Raw genomic sequence first — 26,065 nt, 5'->3', positions numbered from 1 at the left:
ACCTCTCATGATCTTAAAAACCTCTATCATATCCCCCCTCAGCCATCTCTTCTCCAAACTGAACAGCCCTAACCTCTTCAGCCTTTCCTCATAGGGGAGCTGTACCATCCCCTTTATCATTTTGCCCTTCTCTGTACCTTCTCCATCACAACTATATCTTTTTTGAAATGTGGTGACCAGAATTGTACACAGTATTCAAGGTGCGGTCTCACCATGGAGAGATATAGAGGCATTATGACATTTTCCATTCTATTAACCATTCCCTTCCTAATAATTCCTAACATTGTTTGCTTTTTTTTTTTTTTTTTTGACTGCTGCAGCACACTGAGCAGACGATTTTAAAGTATTATCCACTAAGATACCTAGATCTTTTTCCTGGGTGGAAGCTCCTAATATGGAACCTAACACTAACTACAGCAAGGGTTATTTTTCCCTATATGCAACACCTTGCACTTGTCCACATTAAATTTCATCTGCCATTTTGATGCCCAATCTTCTAGTCTTGCAAGGTCCTCCTGTAATGTATCACAGTCTGCTTGTGATTTAACTACTCTGAATAATTTTGTATCATCCACTCTTCGTATTCCTTTCCAGATCATTTATATATATATTGAAAAGCACTGGTCCAAGTACAGATCCCTGAGGCACTCCACTGTTTACCCTTTTCTACTGAGAAAATTGACTATTTAATCCTATTCTATTTCCTGTCTTTTAACCAGTTTGTAATCCACGAAAGGGCATTGCCTCCTATCCCATGACTTTTTAGTTTTCGTAGAAGCCTCACATGAGGGACTTTGTCAAACACCTTCTGAAAATCCAAATACACTACATCTACCGGTTCACCTTTATCCACATGTTTATTAACACCTTCAAAAAAATGAAGCAGATTTGTTAGGCAAGACTTCCCTTGGGTAAATCCATGTTGACTGTGTTCCATTAAACCATGTCTTTCTATATGCTCTACGATTTTGATCTTGAGAATAGTTTCCACTATTTTTCCCGGCACTGAAGTCAGGCTCACTGGTCTATAGTTATCTGATCACCCCTGGAGCCTTTTTTAAATATTGGAGTTACATTGGCCACCCTCCAGTCTTCAGGTACAATGGATGATTTTAATGATAGGTTACAAATTTTAACTAATAGATCAGAAATTTCATTTTTTAGTTCCTTCAGTACCCTAGGATGCATACCATCCGGTACAGGTGATTTGTTATTCTTTAGTTTGTCAATCTGGCCTACTACATCTTCCAGGTTCACAGTGATTTCATTCAGTTCATCTGACTCATCACCCCTGAAAACCATCTCCGGAACTGGTATCTCCCCAACATCCTCATTAGTAAACACGGAAGCAAAGAATTAATTTAGTCTTTCTGCAATGGCCTTATCTTCCCTAAGAGCCCCTTTAACCCCTTGGTCATCTAATAGTCCAACCGACTCCCTCACAGGTTTCTTGCTTTAGATATATTTTAAAAAGTTTATTATGAGTTTTTGCCTCTATGGCAAACTTCATTTCAAATTCTCTCTTCGCCTGTCTTATCAATGTTTTACACTTACCTTGACAATGCTTATGTTTTATCCTATTTTCTTCAGATGGATCCTTCTTCCAATTTTTGAAGGGTTTTTTTTTGGCTAAAATAGCCTCTTTCACCTCACCTTTTAACCATGACAATCATTTTGCCTTCCTTCCACCTTTCTTAATGCGTGGAATACATATGGACTGCGCCTCTAGGATTGTATTTTTAAACAATGTCCATGCCTGTTGAACACTTAACCTTTGCAGCTGCACCTTTCATTTTTTTTCTAACTATTTTCCTCATTTTATCAAAGTTTCCCTTTTGAAAGTTTAGTGTTAGAGCTGTAGGTTTACTTACTGTCCCCCTTCCAGTTATTAGTTTAAATTTGATCATGTTATGATCACTGTTGCCAAGTGGCCCCACCACAGTTACCTCTCACCAAATCCTGTGTTCCACTAAGAATTAAATCTAGAATAGCTCCCTCTCTTGGTTCCTGAACCAATTACTTCCATGAAGCAATCATTTATTACATCCAGGAACTTTGTCTCTCTAGCAAGTCCTGATGTTTGAATTACCCCAATATTGACTGGGTAAATCACCATTTAGAGCTAAGTAAACTTGCTTTACTATATATATATATATCTATCTATCTATCTATATAGTAAAGCAAGTTTACTTAGCTCTAAATGGTGTTTTCCATTGGTAGCAAAATAAGTTAACCATTAAATGTGGGCGACATCAGATGGTACAAACATAGCTAGCTCTGAGCTCAGTAAATATTGTACTGAACATGTGCACATGCTGCCTCAAGAGCCCCTCCATCTCTTCCAGAGATGGAGATTCAGCAAGCTAGTTGACTCTCCTTGAAGGAGAACAAGCAAGAATGACTGATTCACGTTGCTGTCCAAGAAGAACCCTGTTCACAGGTAACCAGATGAATTAGCTATTATGCATGGTGAGTCCAAAGCCAAGGGTTGCATGGCAGAAGCACTTACTAAGAACAACCTGATCCCACCAAATGGAGAGTGTACTACTGAGTGAACAGGCTACTCTCTCCTCAGGTCATGCTGTTCGGACAGTAGTGGGATGTGAAAGTGTGCACAGCAGCTTTGCAGACATCAATAGAAGTGGCCCTGCAATAAGCTATGGAAGTCACCATGGCCCCTCCATGAGCTAACAGTCTTATCTGTAAGCCAGTCAGCACATAACAATGTGCTATATAGTCTGCTAGTCAACTGGACAGTTTGGCAACTGTCCTTCCCAATCTATTAAGAACAAAGGATGCAAACAAGTTGAGAAGCTTGACAAGAGGTTGAGTCCTCTTTAGGTAGTACACCAGAGGCTATTATCCTTTGTGCACATGTAGGCTTGGAAAGAATGTTGATAGCACAACAGCTTGATTAATATGGAACACAGGCACCACTTTTAGAAGGAACTTGAAGGGAGTTCGGAGAGCTAACCTATTGTGAACACAAACCCAGAACCTTTTGTTCACTTACTCTTTGTACCGAAGTGATGGCCATAAGGAAACAATACTTTCAGGTCCACTGACTCGAGGGACAGAAGAGAAGAATATTTCATGAGTTAAGCTCCCAAGTCACTGGAGATTTGCTGACCAGTGGTTTGAAATGCCAGTCTTTATGAATTTTGAGAATAGGGGGGGGGGGGCAGACACCCCACAGATAAAACTTGACTAAAGAGGTACCAAAGCCTGAATCTGAGAAGCAAAATATATTGAAACAAATCCCTTGGGCAACAAGAGAAGGGGTTCAGCTGGCAGAACCTGCACCGTAGGATTTTCTGGTTGAAGGTTTTGTAACAAATCAGAATATCCTCCACTTCTCTTGGAAAGAGCAAGCGGCAGACAAGAAAGCAAAAGGAATGCTTGGAATTAAGAAAGCACTGGAGAATAAAAGAATATCATAATGCCTCTATCACATCTTAGTGTGACTACACCTTGAGTATTGTATGTAATTCTAATCACATCTCAAAAAAAGATATAGCAGAATTAGAAGTATGGAGAAGGGTGGCCAAAATGATAAAGGGAATGGATTGATTCCCCTTTGAGAAAAGGCTAAAGAGAGGTTAGGGATTTTCAGCTTGAAAAGATGGCTAAGAAGAGAAAGGAAAGGTCTATGAAATGAGTGGAATAGATAAACATGAATTGATTGTTTACTCTTTCAAAAAGTAAAGAGACCAGGGGCTATGCAATGAAGTTACTAGGTAGTATATTTAAAACAAATAGGAGAAAGTTTTTTTGTTTTATCTAACATAATTAAGCTCTGGAATTCATTGCTGGAGGATGATATGGTGAAAGCTGTTATGTAACTGGATTTAAAAAAGGTTTGGATAAGTTCCTGGAGGAAAGTCCATGAACCTTTATTAAGATAGATAGACTTGGAAATCTACTTCCTATCCCTGGGATAAGCAGCATGGAATCTGCCTTTTGGGATCCTGCCAGGTAATTGCAGTATGGATTGACCACTGTTTGAAACAATACTGGGCTTGATGGACCTTTGGTCTGACCTAGTATGGTAAATCTTATGCTCTTGTGAGGAGACCTCTGCACATTCAACATCCATGTTATGAGGGCCAGTGAAGGCAGGTTTGGATGGCATAGCCTACCTCCCCCTCCTGTGTGATGACAGATTATCAAAGGAACTGGCAATTGAACCAACAGATGAGATATAGATACCACACTTGCAATGACCATGATGGCGCTGAGGATTGTCCTTGCTTTGTCCCAAAGAACCTTTCAGACAGTCCTGGGGAATCTGTAGCTACAGAGTAGACAGACAAGTCTAGCATAAAAGCACTGGGAACAGATTTACAGTTGCTTGAGGCATGTAATACAACTTCCACCTTTGTCTTCTGAGGCAAACAGGATGACTACCAGCTTTCTTCAGTAACTGAATAAGTTGTTTGCAATCCCTTGTTTTAAAGGATCACTTGTGCAGATACAGCACCCAGCTGAGATGGTTCAAAAAGTGTTTTATTTTGTTTTGTTTTTTTTAATTCCCAGAATGTGGGTATTGTGATGTCCTGCTCATGATCAGGTTTGGAAGGTCTCCTGGCAGAGGGTATAAGAGCCCATACCTCCCCCTACTTGTTTAAGTAGTACATGGCCTCTGTCTGGATCAATATTCTTTTTCCCAAAAAATGGCATTTAGATTTGTAGATGACTCTACTGGGGATCGTGATCCTTAGGGTTCACATCACTCCAATGTGCCCCCCACCCCCACATGGAAGTAGCAGTCAAATGATGTGGTGGAACTCTTAATGTGAGTCCTGTATGTAGATTTTTCATCTTTCCAGGGGTCATATTGATTTGGTTGGATAGAGTCTATTCCACTGGCTTTGACAGCCACAACCACCACATGCACCAGAGCCACCACATAAAGCAGAACCAGGACTAATCTCACTGACATTCTGTCCTGTTGAAAGAGCCTTCTTACCAAGCCTAAAAGAAATATGGCTCTTTCAATGAAGAGAAATGTTTTCTCCTGAAGCAAGTCTGCCCAGGTTCCAGTGAACTGAATTCTTTGAACCAGGATCAGGTTTTAACTTGGCAAAGTTGACCAGGATCGCCAGGGACTGGAGGAGCCATATGGTGTTTGAAATACTCTAGAACTTCTGATGGCGACTGACTTGACATTAATCATCCAGGTATGGAAACAGACTCCCTGCTGATGAAACTGTGCTACCATCACTGCAAGTCATGTTATGATCACCCTCAGAGCCACAGATGCCAAAGCGGAGCACATTAAATTGGTAGTGGGCATCTCATATATTTAAGGAACTTCGATGGGTAGGGTGAATGGGAACATGTGCATAAACATCTTTCATATCTACAGCACACATCCAATCCCTCTGCTGAGTGAAAGCACAAACACTGGAGGGGGTTCATCTTGAACCTCTCCCACACAAACAACTTTTTAAGCCTCTACAAGTCTAGAATGAATCTTAATCATCCATTACTTGTTTTGAGTGCAGGGGGAGGGATGGAAGAAGGAGATTAGGAAATGCAAGGGCTTCTATTCCAGGTTGCACACCTGAGGAATGACAAGTTCGACCACCTTCTGGTGAAGATACTTCACTTCCAGTTGGGCAAACTGAGAAAAGTCAGAGCTGAAGACTGAAGTTAGCTGGACTGGAGGAGGGTGAGGAAAAAAAAGCATAAGCAGTAGCCATGTGCCACAATTTTCAGGACCCACCAGCCTTTGCTGGCATGGACCCTTTCCTCCCACCAGGAGGATCCTAAAGTCAAAACAGCCCAGTTTATCTGATACGGAGCCTTTGGCCAATGCCTTTCTCCAGCACCCTGTGGGCAGTTGCTGAAGAGTACAGACACTGAAAAGAGCAGAAAGGGTGTTGAATGGATGGAAACACGTAGGGAAAAAAAAACAAACTGGTGTTGAGTGGGAGCCAGCTGGTCCCCTGCTGCAGTTGATAGCAACTGTCAGAGCCACTGCCTCAAACTCTGTCCCCTATATAGGGCACATCTGCAAGATAATCATGCAATACACTCAGAGGCCATTCATTCACAACTGTGGGAGCCAGGTGGCTCACATGGAAGTGATCAATCCTGACTACAATGTCAAAGGCTTCATAAGTTGAATGAATGAGGGGCTTCTTGCATTCTCTCAATGCGTCTGTCAAATCCAAAGGCTTTAACTATTACACACATTCCTGCAACTGCTATAACATGTAGAGCTGCTGAGCCATGATCTGGACACTTAAAGGTCTTCCAGGGAGTCATGTTAACAAATATACCAAATGCCTTTTGGGTCCTTCTCTGCAGCCATGTTAGAGTGGTCTTGTTCCAGGTTTGGGCTCAAGCAGCAAAAGCAAGACTGAGTGCATATCCATGATTCAGCAGCCATAGATGCAGGCCTTGAAAATACTAAGCACAAGTGTATTCATATCAGAAATATTTGTTGTTAGAACTGAAAAGATTTGTTTGAAGGATTACTGAGATGGTAGCAAAAGATGTCAGCAGCAATAAGAACAGAACCAAAAGGTTGAGGGGGGGAAAAAAAAAAAAAAGTTGAGACTGCAACATGTCCATGCGTTGGCTTGGATGAAAATAGGCCAAGAAGCTCATACGGCAGAAAACGTATCCAGGCACTCCCACACATACCCAGGAAATCAGGGGTGGTCAACACCGGTGCTCAAGAGCCACAAACAGGCCTGGTTTTCAGGATATCCACAAAGAATATGTTTGAGATAACCTGTCTGTGGCTCTTAAGGACTGGAGTTGGCCACCCCTGCAGTAATGTTTTTAGTAAGCTCTGGGAGCTGGGTCTGTGTCTATGCCAGATGACAAAATGGTTAACTCATATGCTTAATGGAGAACAGATTCACTCTGGTCAGTGATGTGAAAGGCAAACCCTGAAAACCCCTCTCAGAAGATCAGTGAATGTCAGCAGCTTTTATGACTTTGTGAGCAGGGCATACAATAGTCTAGGCATTGTGCCTATGTTAACAGCTGCTTTGTACTGAACTTAGAATATAGTTGCATCTCTGGAGTGTGCAGTGGACCATATACACATGCAGCTAAATGGAGCTGTACACTTCTTTCCATGCAACCTTTCACTGACCTGTTCCATATTGGTACAATCAGTGCTGGCTCAGGTCCCTATTGGCTAGTGCTTGTTACTCAAAGTGTTTGAATGTCAGTGTGGGGGCCAGATACTACAATACAGTGGATAGAGCTCTGGGGAGGGGCTGCTCTTTTTGCCTCCCTTTCCAGGGAGGCAAATAAGTACTAGACGATTTAGAAAATAAAATCCCAAAGAGAAAGGTTATGGAGGAAGGAAAGATCAGATGAAAGAAGAAAATAATCAGAGGGTGATTATTCACCCCACTTGGGGTGGGGTGAAAACCAATACTTTGCAAAATTCAAACAAGCTTAGGACAGATCAGAGTAAAGTCAGAGCAATTGGTTGGGAAGTTACAGTATTGCCACAAAACACCCTTCTGTCATTCAAAAGGGGAGGCAAAGGTGATATGTGATAAGAAAACAGGAATCATAAGTTAGCAACACAGACCTTGAGTAGCCAGGTTGGTCCAAACAGGCGAAAAATCCCCAGGAAACCAATTGGGTCAATACCAGCAGCTTGGTGGTAGCCTGGTACTGTTCAGCAAGACCTCAGGACATGAGCAGATGTTCATGCAACAACCTCAATAGTTTTGGTAGCTGTTTAGATTACTTCTAAGCCTGGTGGTGGCAGCTATGTATTGGAATAAGTACAAGAACTTGTATGTTTATTTACCCAGGATAGTAGAAAAACAAAGAGAAAAACAAAAACAGAATCATAAAGAATGAAATTCTACAAATGTTCAAGTTTCTACAGCTGGGATCTATCCTTAGCAGTGTAGACCAGAATAGTAGTAATTAAGCAATCTGCTTAGTTATGTACTATGCAGTGGCTGCTAATGGAGGGTGGAGATGCAATAAACTAAGCATTAAAACTGTGCACTGAAATTCAGTTCAGTTTAAAGCACTCCCAATGCAGTGAACACTGGTAGTTTAACATGCACAAACCAAATGATTAATAAAAAAAACCCACAATGTACACATCATTAGAATGGAATTTGCATGACAGCAAGCATAGTGCATGCAAAACTTCTTGTGCAATCAGACTAAAGTTTGTACACAAAAACATGCATGCAAACATGAATTAAACTGTGCGCTCTGCCAAACATATTGTAATACTGTGCGTACGCACCCGAGTCAGCTGCAGATAGTAGAAGCAGAGCTATATAGGGATACAGCAGGCAGCGAATAACTGCCCCATGCAGTAAAGCCTCCTCTCAATCCAAATCTCAGAATATCCATTCTACAGATGTGCTGTGTTATACTATGCAGCCTTCACCAGCTCAGTCCATACTAATATGTCTATTGTTCCACAGTGCCAACATCCCTCAGACAGACTGGAGAGATGCTCCACTAAAGGAGAGGGATACAAATCCTGATGTGCATCTGGATTACATAGTAAATGATGGCCGATAAAGACGACCCAAATGGTCCATCCAACCTGCCCAGTGCCATTTAGGGTTGTAATTGCCATTCTGTACAGACCGCATCAATGCATTTCTGGAAGCACAGGACAGTCATAATACTGTTATAGGCTTAATTGCTGCTCAATAAAGGTTGCCCCCAGTGCTTCAACATCCTCTGTCTCCAGGGATCCAGTTTATCCCACTTTTTTTTTTTCAGTTACTATTGGTTTCCACCACCTCCTCCAGAAGGTCATTCAAAGCATCCACCAGTGTCCAAGAAAAACAATTAAGTACCTCAATACTGAGTCTATCCCTTAGAGCTTAATATAATCCCTAGTTTTATAATTTCCTTTCCACTGATAAAGATTTGCTTCTTGTTTAATACCTTTCAAGCACTTAAATGTACAGTTGTGCTCAAAAGTTTACATACCCCTGGCTGAATTTGTAGGACATAGCATTTTAAGAAAAATTGAGCGATCAGCCATCTTATTTTTACTGTGTTTCAAATTAAACTATTATGCATCACTGAATATCTGCCTTTCTGGCCAGTGTGAGCTTACTCATTTCAGCAACTTGAAGGTAAACAAAATGGGGGCTTTGAAACACTGGATGGCAGTGTGGCTGCCCAGTAAATACATACATGTGTGTAACCCATCTTGGGGATCCCTGATCAACTGCATGGGCCAAAAAGTTTGTTCATGCCTGGGATAAGCTACCCTCTTCTCCCTGTAAATAGGGACCAAAGAGAACAGAGCAAGACTGATACAACCAGCAGGGTGGTAGGGATATTCTTCAAGCTCTTGGGGCTGGAATCTTAACACAAATAAACCCTCTCTAGAGATAAGTGCTATACTGCTGGCAGGGTCAGACCTAAGCTGTGCTCATTCCATGTTTCAGACTAAAACATGGGTCTCTAGTGTAAACAGTAAAGGCCTCACAAATGACCTGATCTCTAAATATTGGGACCATTTTTCCAATAGGACTAGAGTCCTAAGTGATTACTACAGCTAAATTCATCAATAATGTCAATAGGCTCGGTGCACACCAGCTGTGCAAGACAAAGTGAACAAAATTATTAGTAGCAAGGGTGACCCAGATCTTGACCAGAGGAGAATTTTCAGCATGCTTTATTAACCTATGTTTCTCCCCCTCTGTGCCTGCAATCAGCTTATTTCTTATAATGGAAACTTTTGGAGTCTGTGATGCTGTCGGCTAGTGAGTTAGTTAAGAATTGTATTTTTGCAAGCATTGATGGGCAGAAGCCGAAAGACTTGCTCCATCTGCTCCGACAAGCCATGGTGCTTGCTCCCATCACTGATAAATTTAAAATTTCTGCTGATGAGATTCAGTTTATCATCAAACTCCCTGGCTGAATACTTTAGATCATTGTCATCTATAAAACAATGATTGCACCAGAATAAATCACTTCATACTGTGAAAACTGAATTCTTGCTGATACATTTATTTATTTATTTATTTATTATTTTTATATACCGACATTCATCTCAATTGAGATATCACACCGGTTTACATTCAGGTACTGTAGGTATTTCTCTATCCCCAGAGGGCTTACAATCTAAGTTTTTTGTACCTGAGGCAATGTAGGGTAAAGTGACTTGCCCAAGGTCACAAGGAGTGACAGCGGGACTTGAACCTTGGTCTCCTGGTTCATAGTCCAGTGCTCTAACCACTAGGCTATTCCTCCTCCCTATAGACCTCACTCTACCCCCCAAAATGACAGTTATCCTTTATCATTTCAGTCAAATTAAATCAGGTATTAAAATGGTTTTTACAAATTATGTTTAATTGCTGGACTACATCACTTGTTACATAAGTCCGATTTTCACACCATTGTACGTGCACTCATCTTTCCTCATGTAGACTACTGTAATAGTCTATTAGGTTTACTGACGAATTCTCTTAAGCCATTACAATTGTTATTAAATTCAGCTGCCAGACTTGTACTGAATGCGAAACACTATGATCATATTACACCAATTCTAAATAGCATGAAATGGTTACCCATTTGGTATAAAATTGCCATGACCACCTTTAAATTGCTGAGCCCCGACTCTCCATCTTGGTCAAATGCTCTTTTAAGGATTTATAAGCCAACCCGGGATTTAAAATCATCCCAATGTGAACTATTAGACATTCCTTCTGTCTGTCCTGCCCGTTTGACTACAACCAGAGAAACCTCATTTTCGGTAGCAGCCCCTTCTTTATGGAACTCACTGCCATATGATCTCCTTCTTCAAGATAATCTTAAAAAAATTCAGACTCCAATTGAAGTTCTTCCTTCTGCAGCAGGCCTATGGCTAGCCAATGCTGATAGTGGTCTGATAAGATGACTTGTCTATAGGACAATTCTAAAACATAACAGACTCCTTCTGAAGAACCTTCTACCGCACTATGCCCATATTTATTCTGTGCTGTTGGTTGGTCCTTACTTTTGTCTTTTTATTGTATATGTTCTGTCATCAATTTTAATTTTAGGCTTGTTTTACTGTAAATCACTTAGGCCTATTTTGTGTTAAGCGATTAATTTTAATAAATACAAAATACAAATGTGCACCTAGCAGCGATTAGAGCCAGCTAAATATCCAGCTCAGAGCTTGTATGGCTAGAATGTTTGTAGATAGTTGTTTAGAAAGTTTAGGAGGTTGTCCAAAATGTAGTTTACCTTTTTGACTCATTTTTCATCTATTTTATATAGGTGCATATTAGACATTAGCTCACCCACTTTGCCCCTGGCTTCACTGCTGTAGCTAAAGAGCTCCCCCACTTATACAAAAAGCTTAGATTGCAGGAGATCCCCCTCCAAAAAAAAAAACCCTAGCACCCACCCCCCTCCACAATATGTTAGACTAATGCTGCTGTTTCCTGTTAGTTCAGTTTACCCCTCTCCTCTTGGGAACTTGAAGCAACTTTTATCACTGGACTGATCATTTTCTCTTCTTTTTTGTCCGTTTCAAATGGATGAATATATATCTATATCGAACCAAAAACAAAAAGTTCCCCATTTCTTTTAGCCTGCTTTCCCATTTCTGTCCTCACCTCTCCTTTGTACAAAGTCTTAAAAAAAAACCCAAACCTGACAGGTTTTTTTTTTACTACCAGTTTCTGCTGATTGGCAATTCCAAGCTTCCACTACCCTCGCTGTAGAATTACTTTGTCTCTGCCCTCTCTACTTGCCAATTCCTTTATTTTAGGTGCAATCTTGTGGCAGAGAATCACAGCACAACTCCTCTCAAGGAGAGTGGCAGTCACCCAACTATAGGCATCCGGAATTCTCTGTTTAAGCTTGGGTACATATAAAATTTGTCTCCAGTTAATTATGAAAACAAAAATAATAGGACAGTACCTGCTCCCTCAGTAGCAATGCAGGCGACAGAGAAGCGCTACCTACACCCGTAAGCAATCACTAAACTTTTGAGGACCGGTGCGAGGATAATTCAGTAACAGAGTCCCTCGGTCGCAACAGAGCACACCCCCAAGGCCAGGTGAAAGCTGCGGCAGCAGGAGAAAACATTCACTGCCAGAAAGTGAAAAGCCCGAAGAGCACAATAACCGAGTACCGGAGACCAGTGCAGGCCAGGGATGCTCAGCGCTCTGGGATCAGAGAGCCAGCCGGGGCCCGGTTACAACTCAAACGCAAGGCTTCGGGGGCCAGGATATAAACGGCAAAGACAGCCGGAAATACTGTTTCCGGCTCCGGGACAGGCAGATGCTGAAAAGCCAGACCGCGCCCAGGCCGGCCAGACAGAAAAAAAAAATGGAGTCCCACCCTCCCTGCCAGGGAGTAACCAATCACAAGAGCCCTCGAAAGGCGGAGGGAGGGAAAGGGGGGGGGGGGGGGGTCGCTCACAGAACCAGCGAGGGATCGATCACCAATCACAAGTGCCGAAAGAGAGAGAGAGAAGTAAAACCCAACCAATCACAAAAGAGCATGCAGTAAGCACACACCAATCACAAGCCATCAGTGAGAGCAAGTAATCTCTGCCAATCAGAGTGCAGCGAGGAAAGAAAGGCGCTTTAGGCAGCTACCGACCTTCTTAAAAGAGAAGGTCCCAACATCGACAAGAAATCTTTTATTGCTTAAATAGCGGGCACTCCTACCCTCACGTAATCCATGAAAGTTTCGCAAGCCGACGAAAGATTTCCCCGTCCCACCCAAAGCTGAAAAGGGGCCCGCGCGCCTCTCACTGTATAACGGCCAGAACAACGCGTGCGCGCTCATACCGCGGATAAAGGAACTTCCACTCCCTCCCGTTCCATCCCAATAACAACAACTGAAACCCCCGAGTTTTGAGAGCAATGCTAACGCCATTCTTACCTTGAATACTCGAGTCCGAAAACTAAGAAGGCCAAAGCACTTATTCCGCGGTTACGGTCCCCCCGCCGGCCACTCACTTCTCCTCTTTCAATCACCCTTTTTCTTTCCTTCCCGAATGGACTCAGACCGCCTCCTTTTCCTCTCTTCACTCTGTAGGCGCGCTTCCGCTCTCCAAGCCAATCATAGAGCACCTCCTACCCTGACTGATTGCACCGACAGCCAATAGGGAGCCGGGAAAGGAGACACACGGACGTAAGACGCAGCGGCGAGGCGCAGCTCCGGAAATAGCTAAACGAGGGGTAGGGCATTTAATTTTTAATTTATTTTTTTTTTAAGCAAAGTAGTTGGATACGGCCCAATAGGAAGGCAGATCTGTAGAAGCTGTTCGTACAGCACGAACCAAAAGAAAAGAAGGCGGCCGTCGGTGCTCTCCAATAGTGAGGATTGGCTGAATGGCAGCCAATCAGGATGGGAATTCGTTGCACGTTATACCTTAAGTCACTTGTTGTTCAGAGTGGACGGATGGTTTGGTTTTTATTTGCTGTCGTTGCTATGTCATGTGTGTTTTGGTTCTTTTTGTCCTGCCCTAGCTTCAGTGGATGAGTGCTTCAAGGATCGTTTCTGAGACTGGGTTTTTTTCGGTGTTTGTGAGTGATATTGCAGAGGGGATAGAATACAGTTTGCAAGTGTAGAGGGGCTCAAATAGTGGACGCGTTTGCTTGGATAGCAGCGCTGCCAGCTCGTGTCCTGTGCTGTTGTTGCCGGCAAGAGACAGCCAAATAGATCAGAGAAGAACCTGCTGGGGGCTGGGGCATGTACATAAGAGGACATTAGTGTGTACAGGGAAACCAAGAGAAAAATAGTTGTGAACTCTGAGCGTGCTGACTTTAGTAAAGGTGTTATTAGTTTACTGTATATGTAGAGGCAGTTAGGAACTGTCATTGTTAGTTACAGGCAGGAAAATCTGAAGCTCTATAGGCAGGTAGCTAGGACTCTAGAGAGGTCGCTGTACCTAGTAGGAAAAGGAAACCTGTGCTGAGGGATACACCCCCTTGAAGAAGCAGAAGGGCCAGCCAGTATTGAGATCCATGACCTGTAGTTCTACACCTTCTTTTCCATTGGAAAAGGTTTGATTTGCGTATGTCATTAATGTGCACCGATCAGGAGAGAGACCTTGGGCTGATAATGTCTGAGAAATGTGATCAGGCAGTCATTAGGGCCAGATACTGGGCTGCATAAAGAGGTATAAGCAAGAAAAAATTCACAGTGCTCCTGTACAGGTCATTGTTGAGACCTCATCTGGAGAATAGTTCTGGAGACCTGATCTCAAAAAGGTTAAGAGATAGAAGTTGTCCAGAGAAAGGCGACCAAAATGATGGGGGTTCTGTACTGAAAGGCTTATGAGATTGGAGGATCTAAATATGTATACCTGGGACAGAGGAAGACAGGTAAGATATGATACAGCCTTCTGAATACCTGAAAGGTATTATTCTTTCACACCGATCACATACAGCTCTTTTTTGATGTACTGCCCTCCAAATGCAGGAACTCATGTGTTTGCATTGAATTCCAGTTGCCAAACCTTTCCATACTTGACACTAAAGGTTTCCTTCCTAATGGTGATCTCTTCCACCAGAAGGGTAAGCGAATGCCAGGCTCTGGTAGCTTATCCACCTTTTACAAGATTCTTCAATAACAGAGTGTGATCTGCACACAGATCCAGTGCTACCGAGTGTGCAAACTATGCAGTTGCACAGAGTGGCATACCCAGGAGAGTGGCGGATAGTGCCCACCAGGAGCAGCGAGAAGCCCATGCGGCCGCCGGTGGATTCCATCCCACCAGCAGCAGAAGATAGAGATCCCCATGCCGGCCGAAGAATAAGGAGCTCATTTTGTGGCTCCTTGTGTGCTGGCCAACTAGCCCCATGGTAAACCCTTGTAGTGCTATGCTCATCTTGTGCAACACAAGATGAGCATACAGGAAGTACTAACAGCACAAGTGTAGAGTACCGCTGGATCAGCTAGCACAGGAGGAGGAGCCACAGGAAGGACTTCAGCAGCAGTGCAAGCAATCTTATCCTCTCCCAAGGAGTAAGGCACGGGTGACAGAAGCAGCATCAGAAGAGGAATAAGAGACCCATGGACCCTGCTTGCTTAGAGGTTGCTTGTATGTGTGAATGGGAGCTTGGGGGGAAGAGGGATGGGTGTCTTTGTGAATGGGAGCCTGCCTGGAGGAGATGAATATGTGTGTGTGTGTGAATGGGAGCCTGCCTGGGGTGTGTGTAAGTGAATGAATGGGAGCCTATGTGGGGAGGGATGGGGGGTTGTGTGTGAATGGGAGCCTGCCTTGGAAGGGGGGATGTAAAAAAATGTATGCCACTCCCACCAATGCACCACAACCTCAGGGTGAAATCAAAAGTTTTCAGGTATGCGAAGCAGGGGATTTTTCCCTTCTTGTTTTAATTATTGGGTGTTTGATGTGTCTGCTATTTTGAAATATTTTATTGCTGTTTGGAAATTTTTAAAACTTTTTATATGAGTTCTTAATTATTGGGTGTGTGATAATAAAAAAAATTATGGTAGGCATCTGTGCAGTGGAATTCCAGGGGGGCACTGCTTGCAATTTGAGGCCTTCTTTCGAATTGTCTCCCTTTAGATAGCAGAAGTAATAATGTATCTCTTTGTAGTCTTAGACCCACAGTAAAGAGTCATAAAAAATGTAGATCTTCAAGGTTAGTTAGTTTCCCAGGACTCTTTGGAATGTCAGATGTAAGCACATGTTTCTTTTCACCTTGTGACTTTAAACCAAAGGGGTGTTATTTTAATTACTAGGGCAAAACTGTATTTAAGGCTAACCAATCGGATATCTAATCAAGTCAGTCTCTCAGACTTAGGAGCTGACTTCCTTATGCGCATAAGAAATAAAGGCTTTTGATTATGAGAAATACACTGTCTCTGTTGTCCTTTGGTAAACATTTTTCATAACAGATGGTGCATTGGCCGGGAATCAAAGAAGGGCGTGCTGGTTGTGGCCTGGCCTGCAACAGGACAGCACAGTCCAAAGCCCTTCTCTAGATTCGAACAGAATACAGAACATAGGATCCCTGAAGGTATTTTTAATTTTTTCTCTTTGTTTTTTTTGTGCTGTACCATTTGTATTGCACTAACATTGAAACCTTTAAGGGAAATGTGCTTACTCATTGTTTTTGCACTGTTATCAAGAGACTTGTGTGTTCCTATGAATAACAAAGCGTTCAGCATTACAAGGTACCTGACATAGCTGGCAGCTTAAAGACAGGGTGCATTGCTCCAGTAAAAGCCTGCAGCTTAAAGACAGGGCACAAGGCTCCAGTAAAGCCGGCAGCTTAAAGACAGGGAGTGCGGCTCCAGTAAAAGCCTGCAGCTTACATACAGGGCGCAAGGCTCCAGTAACAGCCAGCTGCTTAAAAAGACAGGGTGCTAGGCTCCTGGGAAAAATACTGGGCCAGGTGAAATACAGGGAGGTGAATTCCCTGGGAATATAGCCTAGAAAAAGGCTAGGATAAGTATGGGAAGTGCACCCCTGCTTATGGTATTAAAAAAAACAAACCAGAAAACGAAAAAAAGAGAAAAAGGGGGACAAAAATACAATAAAAGTAGACCATAAAAATGTAAACGGGATATCAGGGGATAGCAAAGAAATCTTGATTTCTTGGGAAATCTTGCATACATGTATTTGTGATACAAGAGGAGAGTGTCTGTAATCCGACAAAGGATTGCTACTTGAGGAAAAAAAAATGGGAGATTTACCCAGCAAACAAATACCAGAACCACCATTAAAAACCCCTGCCCATTATATGTGGAAAAATTATGGACCACAATTAGTCCGATATATGTTTAAATGGCATCATGCCACTAAGGGGGGATTTCCAGCTGAAGGTACCTTTAGAAAGGTTACGGCAGTTAACAGAATTTCTGCTATGGTAGATTGGTTTGAAAGATTTCTTTTTGGACAAATGCAGTATTTCTTTTCATCTAATTTGGGGACGCCCATTGTAGACTATTTTACTTAAGGAGAACTTATTAAAAGTGATTGTGAATTATTTGTCTGTATACTTGTTACTAAATGTGTACTGGAAAAACTATACAAGGAAATTTAACAACAGTGCCAGTTAGCCTATGGTTTAAAGCCCTTGCTCTGCTTGCGAGGCTGAGGGATTATTAGAGGAACATTAAAAAAGGGAAAGTGTTGGGAAAGTGTAGCTTGCAATCTGGTTTTTATTTATGTCTGATTTCTGCTGTAGTATAATGCATTACAATTGTTATGGCAGTTTCAGCACTTGAAAGAGCACTGGGAGCTGGAGAGTTAACTGGGTTGGCAGGTAAAGCAAAGATGGAAGGGTAAAGCTCCAGGCGATTCATATGCACAGTAGGACACAGTGGGGGAGAACTGGTTTACTTGACTTTTGAAAGATATAAGCAGACTGCTGAGGAATTAAAGTTGTGGGGAAAGGTTACAGCAAGTGATTTAATTTAGATTCTTTCAGAAAGATTGGTTTCATCAGCTTTCGCTGGCTGGCTAACATTGAATTTGGTTAGAAGTTAATAAGCTATTGAGTTTGTAAACAATAAACTTAAAAGACTTGACAGGAGATATATTGTATTTTGTATTGAATGCACCTAGTTTGGCTCTTGTTGATTTAAGTTATGAGATTGATTTATGGGTCTGAAGGATGGGTAGCGGCTGCTTCTCAGCATGATAATTTAATTCCCATAACTTATTTCTCTGGTATGTTTGGGTTTTCAAATTGTGAATTAAGGATTGTGGCATGTGCAGCAGCTATCCGTAAATTGCAAGCACATGTTCCAGGAATTTTAATTGTTTTACATACTTCCCATGAAGTTAGAATATTTTTAGGGGATGCCCACATCTCCTTTACCACTACGAGACTTGGTAAATATTCGGTCATATTATTGACTTCTATAGTATCCCATTAGACAATTGCAATTAATTCCACATTTAATTTTCTTCAGGTCCTTCTAGAGGGAGCATACCCAGTTCCCCATATGGAATAACTGGGCTGCCCCTACCTGATAAGGTTGTTATATCTAAGGATCCCCTAATAGACAGAGATTTTTGGTTTACAGATGAGTCCTGTATAAAATCAAACCCAGGATCTGCTGCGGTTCAGTATAATTCTGCAGACCAAGTGCTTAGATGTAAACAGTTCTCGCTGCCATCAGAAATGACTGCACAGGGAGCAGAATTCATGAATTGTGCTCTAGTTCCCCTGACAGTTTTCACTGCTTCACATTATTTATATTTATTTATTTATTTATTTTATTTTTTTTTTCCATCTATTAATAAACACTTACAAAAATGGAATAGTAAAGGCTTTGTTTCAGCTACTGGAGAACCTCACTTACATTTGCAGACTTTGCAACACAAGAGATTACTAAACAAGCTTGTCAATTAGCAACTAAGGAATGTATACAAACTAGAGCACAAAGGAAAGCAGGATTACAAACAGTGCCGCAGCTGCATGAATTTATAGGGAACTGGAAAGCTGCAGGCTGGGTAAACCCAACTGGTACTCTCTGTTATGCTTTAAAGGTTTTATATTTGATATTATATGAGTTTCACTGACCATGTCCAACAGTGCACAACCCATATACTAGCATGTGGGTTCCAAATTTAGACACCTTTTTCTTTGTGACCAGGGCTGGAAAATAAACTATGGTTAGAAATGTTTCTTAATATTTGTCATTATAGTGATTTGTATACGAAAGAAAAGAGTAAAGGAGCTGAAGATTTAATAAACTCCCAACTAACAGGTCTATCCAGTAAAGTGCGGCCGCATTTACCCCGCTCCTAACCCGCGTTCTACTCACTTTCCGGCCGCGTTAGCTCTTCCTGCGATCCACAACCCCCTTTAACCTACCCTTACCGCGTCCTAAAATCCCCGGGCAACCCCTTCCGCACGCGGCATGTATATTGCATGCAAACGAGCGAATTAGCTATTCCCTAGCATCCAGTAACCCGCGCCCCGACTATCGCTATTTTACCCTGCTGTTTTGCCGCGCGTTTAACCTGCTAACTTACCGCCTACCCTTACCCCTGCCTCTAATGTGGCGTCACGGCATGTGACGCCAAGTCTTCAGCGGTCGTGCAGGCGTCCATCTTCGCGAGCAGCCGGAGGCAGGAGAGGTCGTCCGATGTCCGGAGGGGCTGCAAAAAGTAAGTCACTTCGCCGGGCGCCACGTCTTCAGCGGCCGTGCAGGTGTCCATCTTCGCGAGCAGCTGGAGGCAGGAGAGGTCGTCCGATGTCCGGAGGGGGGTGCAAAAAGTAAGTCGCTTCGCCGGGCGTCACGTCTTCAGTGGCCGTGCAGGCGTCCATCTTCGCGAGCAGCTGGAGGCAGGAGAGGTTGTCCGATGTCCGGAGGGGGTGCAAAAAAAGTAAGAGCGGGGACTGGCAATCCTGACTTCCTGGTATCTGTCATTTCAAATGACATTTGAAATGACAGATACCAGCGTGGCCGTGAAGCGTTAGGCCTGTGCACCCAGGATACTGTATAGGCGCTCTATACAGTAAAATGGGTTGCGCGGGCCTAACGCTTCACGGTCGCTTCTTAGACACAGCTTGCATTTGCAAGCTATTTACATACAGGATCGAGTGGTAGGTGAGCTGCACTGTGCGTGCGGCAACCGCAGGTGCGCCGGGCACTAACGCAGCTCTTCCTACCGCTCGTTTTATTCACAAACGTGTATATATTCCTCGACAACAAATGTACATACAAATATATACCTCCTGCAAATCTTTCTGTCCTTCCTTTTTATCAGAATCCCCCTGCCCCCCCTTTTTTGGATAACCCCAACCATGTATCCGACTTAGTTGATTATTACTTGTATTAGCTACCCTATTATTTGTATGTTATTGTTATTACTGTTCCTCTTATAATCAAGTGAAAATTGTAAAGCCTGTTGCTAAGTTCTGTTCTCTGTAAACAGACGAGATGTTCCCAACGTTCGTCGGTATATAAAAGATATTAAATAAATAAATAAAAGCAGACGCAATCTCTATAGCTAAGATTTTACTAAGAGAATTTATTCCAAGATGTGGAATCCCAGAATCAATTGATAGTGATCAGGGGACACACTTTGTGAATGACATAGTTGTGTCCTTAAGTAAGGCGTTAGGCATCTCTCTCAGGTTTCACACCTCTTACAGACCTCAAGCCTCTGCCCTTATAGGGAACTTCAATGGCAGGCTAAAAACTAAGCTGAGCATTATCATGGCTGCAGCACACTTAACATGGCTACGAGCTCTCCCTTTAGCTCTAATGGCTTTGCGGGTATCACCCCATTCCAAGACAGGGCTTACCCCATTTGAGAGAGTCACTGGACGACCAATGGCTATTGGTCTAATGCCAAAAACTCTCCACTGCTCTCATATTTTCACAAGAAGTATATCTTAACCATTATTTGTTTGTTACAGAAAGTTTTGACTTCACACTGGCAGAAAGTACAAGCATCTTTTCCTCCAGTGTACCTTGCGTCCACTGAAAGTGTACAACCAGGTGATTTTGTTTTTCTAAAGATTTTCCGACAGAAGAACTCCTTGGCCCCCAGGTGGAAGGGACCCTATCAGGTACTTTTAACCTCACATTCTGCAGTAAAATTAGAAGGACACCCTACCTGGGTACACCTTTCTCACTGTAAAAAGGCTTACAGTACTACAACAGCAGGAAGCTCCTGGACATAGAACTCTCTCACAAGGCTGCTGGAACAGACGTGATCCTGCTTTTGCTTCTCTGGGCAAACTGCACCGATACGATGACCGTCACCTACAAAAGGGGTTACTATTGTGTGGTGAAATATCGTCTGTCTGTCTGCACGATGGGACTTTGTGCATGAATGTTTTGACCATGACCTAAACATGACTGTTCACCTGTATAAGGTCTACAACAAGGTGGTGGCTTTCCCCGGGGCACATCCTTCATTCTGCAGGAACTATAAGCATAAATGCCCCAGGTATCTTACATGCTTTAACAGGGCTCTACCTCGTTGTGACCGCAGCAAGAGCAGCCAGTCAGTCCATGCGATTCGCCAGCCGTGCCCTATGGAGGCTGAGAAAAGGATTCAGGGAACCTGCCCTACTGGTTATGGACACAACCTCAGGTGTGCTGGGAACTATACTCATGATGAGTACACCCCTTCGCCCATGTTTCTGCTTGCCAAGGCTTATATTAAAGCGCAAGGCTGCTCTGTGTTGGGCCTTCCTGTTGTAACCGGAGGGAACATATCAAAAATCTACTTCACCACCTCTGAGGTAAAAGTGAATGACAGAAGACCTATCAGTTTATAATACCTCAGTACTGTGGTTCTTTGCACTGTGGGGAGCAGTAAAGACTATTTTCTTTAATATTACTGCTCCGTTTTCCTTTGGATACATTGTACCATTGTTTTCTTTCAATAAACATCGTCAGAACTGATTTGCCCCTAAGAGAAGGCACAAGTCACTATTTGATTTCCAGATGGACCATGATCCTTTCATCGTACTTTGAGGACTGTTTTTCCTGGTTTAAGAGTTTTTGAACTTGAAAGTGCTTTAAAAAAAAAAATCTTTCTGCCACTGTGAAAGTCACAATGAACAAGACGACAAAGATTATGGGACTAATGCAATTAGAGATCAATTATCTTAAAAAAAGTAGTTTTAGATAATCGTATGGCACTAGACATGTTGCTTGCTGACAAAGGAGGGGGTTTGTCAATTTATTAAATTCTTCTTGTTGTTCCTATATTAATAATGATGGTAGTATTAGAAATCACATGCAAGCTATAGATACTTTACTGTCACACCTTTCTCATTATAGAACATATCCTCAGATGAGGAATTTAATAGGTTATGCACTATGAGTGAAAATATAGTAAATATTTAAGACAAGCATTGCCCCCTGGACCAAAAGGAGGGACTGTGATAATAAAAAAAATTTATGGTAGGCATCTGTGCAGTGGAATTTCAGGGGGGCACTGCTTCCAATTTGAGGCCTTCTTTCGAACTGTCTCCCTTTAGATAACAGAAGTAATAATGTATCTCTTTGTAGTCTCAGACCCACAGTAAGAGTCATAAAAAAATGTAGATCTTCAAGGTTAGTTAGTTTCCCAGGACTCTTTGGAATGTCAGATGTAAGCAAATATTTCTTTTCACCTTGTGACCTTAATTACTAGGGCAAAACTGTATTTAAGGCTAACCAATCGGATATCTAATCAAGTCAGTCTCTCAGGCTTAGGAGCTGACTTCCTTATGCGCATAAGAAATAAAGGCTTTTGATTATGAGAAATACACTGTCGCTGTTGTCCTTTGGTAAACTTTTTTCATAACAGGTGTTATTCTGTTTTATCTTCTCTTTGGCAATATTCTTTATATTAGGATGGTTTATTATGTTTGATTGTATATTTCTTAATTTTGTTTGATTTATGAGGGCTGATGATGTTTCATGATGTTTTCCCATTGCTTCTCTGCATATGGTAGGCCTAGGGAAAATCTGTGCTACTGCGAAGCGCAGAATTGCTATTTTCTTTGCAGAATTTGGCAGTTCTGCACAGAAAATTGCAGAGGAGATCCTAGCAAGCCATGAACGGAGTGTGCAAAGATGAAGGCCCCGGCGCACTGTGGGATGCGTGGCGAAGATGAAGGCCCGGGTGCACAGTTTGTGGTGAAAATGAAGGCCCCCAGTGCTGCGGGACGCACACCGTTCACAGCGAAAAGGAAGGCCCCCGGTGCCACGAACAGAGTGTGTGAGGATGTATGTGTGAGAGAGAAAGGGAGCTTGAGTGGGTGTGTATGCAAGATAGAGGGACCCTGTATGAGGGGATGTGTTTATGCGAGAGTGAGGGAGCCTTTACAGTAAAAATAAACAGTGTATCAGAGACTATACATTTAACCACAGGAGTACCCCAGGGTTCAGCATTGTCAGCTACCTTATTCAATGTTTATTTACTTCCGTTGTGCCATCTATTGACAGGTCTTGGTTTGATTTATTTTGTATACGCTGAGGATATTCTGATTCTGATCCCGATTGAGAAGGATTTAGACACAACTTTTAAATTAATCAAAATGTATTTAGAAATAATTAGACAGCTACTGACGCAATTGAAACTCATTTTAAACCTCGATAAAACTGTTTTTATGTTTTAGATAGAAAAAAGATGTATGATGAGCCAAATTTAATACTGATAAAAAAAAAATGGAGATAGAGAATGTAACGAGAAATTTAGATTTTCATATAGATACAGAACTAAATTGTCAAGCACATATTTCAAAGAAAGTAAAAGAAGGAATTGGAAAACTAATGATGTTGAGACATCTTAAACCATTGTCATCACAAGAGAATTTTAGAACAGTATTACAAGCAATGATATTTACGGGAATAGACTACTGTAATTCAATGCTAGTTGGGCTACCAAAAGTAACATTGCGCCCGCTACAGATACTGCAGCACTTATCCTTACTGGCCCAAGAAAGAGGGATCATATAACACCAGTGCTGAAGGGTTTGCACTGGTTGCCAATCGAACAGAATAATTTTCAAAGTATTATGTATTATTCATAACATTTTATACGGAGAAATGACAGACTGGTTGAATACTACAATAAGATTACACGTGCCACAACGAGAATTGAGATCAACTAACAAAGGTTTACTCTCAATACCTAATATTATATCAGCCCACTTATGAAAAGTGAGAGAGCGATCCATATCAATTGCAGGCCCAAAATATTGGAACAACTTACCACTGGAACTGAGATTACAACCAACTAAGAGACAATTTCGGAAAGAACTAAAAACATGGCTGTTCCAGCAAGTGTATGCGAATGAGAGTTAAGCACAGGAGCTGATATATTTTTTTAGCTAGGTCTTTAATAATCTCTAACTTTTATTGCTTTTACTTTTTTACCTTTTGTATTTATTTAATAGCTTTAGATTTTAGACATATTTAGAGTAGATATATATTTATAATATTGTAATTTTCTGTTTCCTGTTCTTTCCGAATACTGTGATTAATTGTAAACCGCTGAGATGGATTCCTCCGTGCAACGGTAAATAAAACTGTTTTAAATAAATGAATGAGGGTGTGTGTATGTGTACTAGAGAGAGGGAGCATGTGTGTGAGAGAGGGAGGGACAGAGAGAGCCTGTGTGAAGGGCAGTACTGAGAACTGGGTCAAACTCTGGGACTGGCGATAGAGTGGAAGGGGTTGAGCCTAGAGGTGGAGGGGAGAGATACTGGCAAGTGGAGGAGTTGGGGCCTGCGAGGGCAAAGTGGCAAGGGGAATAGGGAGAGCGACTGGAAGAGACACATTACAGTGACATTCTAGGGAAATTCTGCTCAAAATATTTAAAATTCTGCATCTCTAAGTAATAGCTTTTTTTCTGTATTAATTTAAAATGTAATTACTTAAAGACTGTCATGTAAACTGTGTTATTTTGACCAATATAAAGTTTGTAGAATTTTGCAGAATTTTAAGGTTTTTTTGCGCAGAATTTCCCCAGGAGTAAAACAGAGCCTGGGTTGTTGTAGTTTTCGAGTTCAGTTTCTATATACATATCTTTGTTTATACGTTATGATTGCTTTACTCTGTATTTGGTGAGGGTCTCTGCTCATCGTATGTAAGCAAGATGATGTATTCTGCTAGCATGTAGTTTCTATGTAGGAATTTAGAGCAGAGTGGTTTGTTCTGCTTTCCTAATAGGTGTTTTAGGGCCTGATGTAATATTTGCCTTTTCATATATAGGGTTGTCCTGTTTGAGTACTTGCAGTTAGTACTGTTGTGTTATTGGAATTTTACTATATTGCTGACATTCCGTTTACTCAAGGCTGTCCAAGGGCCAAACTGACACCTAACACGAGGGTCATCGCACTCCATCCATGCCTCCAGGCTGGTGTCATCCGGATGCGATGGGGGATCCCCCCCCTGACGAGATAGGGGCAGAGTGAACCTGGGAGGCCCCATGGGTGGGTCCCGGCCCCCCCCCCCCACTGGGACCTGGGCCCCCTGTGGAGGCTCCACCAACCGGGGTGCCTTGCTGGGAGGTGGGTCCAGTATGGGCATCCTGGGGACCTCCAGACGCTGCAGGTAGGCGTTATGCATGAGTAGAATAAACTCCGGGGAAAAAGGTGGGGGACCGGGGGGGGGGGGCAATGGGAGCGATATCCGGGGGCCCCGGGACAACAAACTGAGTGAGGACCGGTGGGGAAGAAGCACCGCGGTCCTCTTCTGCAGGCTGCTGCGTCCAGTCTGGTAAATCTAAGATGCCCGCCGTTCCTGCCGGCGGCGGAGGGGCCGACCCATGAGGCAAGGCGCGTGCTGAGGCATGGGTCGGAAGGCCGCCCAGCGGGCCAGAGCTGCCCTCCCCACCAGGGAGCCACCTAGCACAGACTCCCTCCCTGGAGATCCTAGACCCCAGCTCGCCGCAGGCTGAACAGCAGGACGGCTGCGGCATGCCTGCCGGCAGTCGGGGGGAGGGGCGAGCCCCGAACGAAAGAAAAACCGCAAAAGGCAGGGACTCAGCCCTGCGCTCCCCCCAAGTGCCTCGGGAAGGCAGCAGGGGAAGTCCCCTCCCTGCTGCAGCGGCCCCGGGGAATAACGTCTCTGGACCGCGGGGCACTAAGCGGCAGCAGGAGGGAAGAGGCTGGCACCACCAGCTTTCCCCAGCGGATCAACAGCAGCTCTCCACCTAAAAAGGAGAAATTACAACAAAGAGCAAAACACCAGAAGGCAAAGGAAAAAGAAGCAGGAGAGGGAGAGAGACTAGAACAGACCTGCTACAAGCCCAGGAGATAAAACAAAACTTCTGCTCCTCCCAATTGAGACTTTTTTTTTTTTTTTAAACTTTATCAACCAATCACAAAGAAAAACAACTTGATCCAACCTAGGAGAGACTAAAAGAAGAAATCCCTGAAGAAAATTCCTTCAGAAAAGGGGAAGCACCAGGTTCCCCTACTCCTATCTGCTGGAGTCAGAGATATACTGAGTTATAACAGAGGGTGCACTGGCTAATATGGCAGCACCTTCCGAAGCCTTGCTCTGACTCCATCTGCTGGACGGGGGACATAACCCACCGTCTGGACTGATCCTGGTACGTACAGGGAATGGGCCTGCGCGTCTTCATTGTTCGGCCTTGTTGGGAACAAAGGCCTGCGAGGAACTCAACCGCTGAGGCTGCCTG

General features: G+C 42.9%; 1 protein-coding gene across 4 annotated transcripts in view; it reads right to left on the bottom strand.

Annotated features, from left to right (window-relative positions):
* The window catches only part of LOC115096099 (rho-related GTP-binding protein RhoA-A), a 35,049-nt gene extending 22,008 nt beyond the window's left edge, over positions 1–13,041 (bottom strand). The window contains exons 1-2 of one of the 4 annotated variants that reach the window (XM_029610638.1): positions 12,856–13,041; positions 7,565–7,747 (exon numbers count right to left, since the gene is read on the bottom strand). The gene's annotated coding sequence lies outside the window, so the exon portion shown is untranslated. Of the gene's footprint in view, positions 1–7,564; positions 7,748–11,883; positions 12,198–12,855 lie in introns of those variants that run through there. The other 3 variants (XM_029610641.1, XM_029610634.1, XM_029610644.1) reach the window with 3 other exon arrangements.
* Between the last annotated feature and the right edge of the window lie 13,024 nt (positions 13,042–26,065).

Source organism: Rhinatrema bivittatum, chromosome 1 (genome assembly GCF_901001135.1).
Source record: "Rhinatrema bivittatum chromosome 1, aRhiBiv1.1, whole genome shotgun sequence".
Lineage (NCBI taxonomy): Eukaryota > Metazoa > Chordata > Amphibia > Gymnophiona > Rhinatrematidae > Rhinatrema > Rhinatrema bivittatum.
The sequence above is the reverse complement of the archived record's forward strand: the minus strand, read 5'-3'. Positions and strand labels throughout refer to the sequence as shown.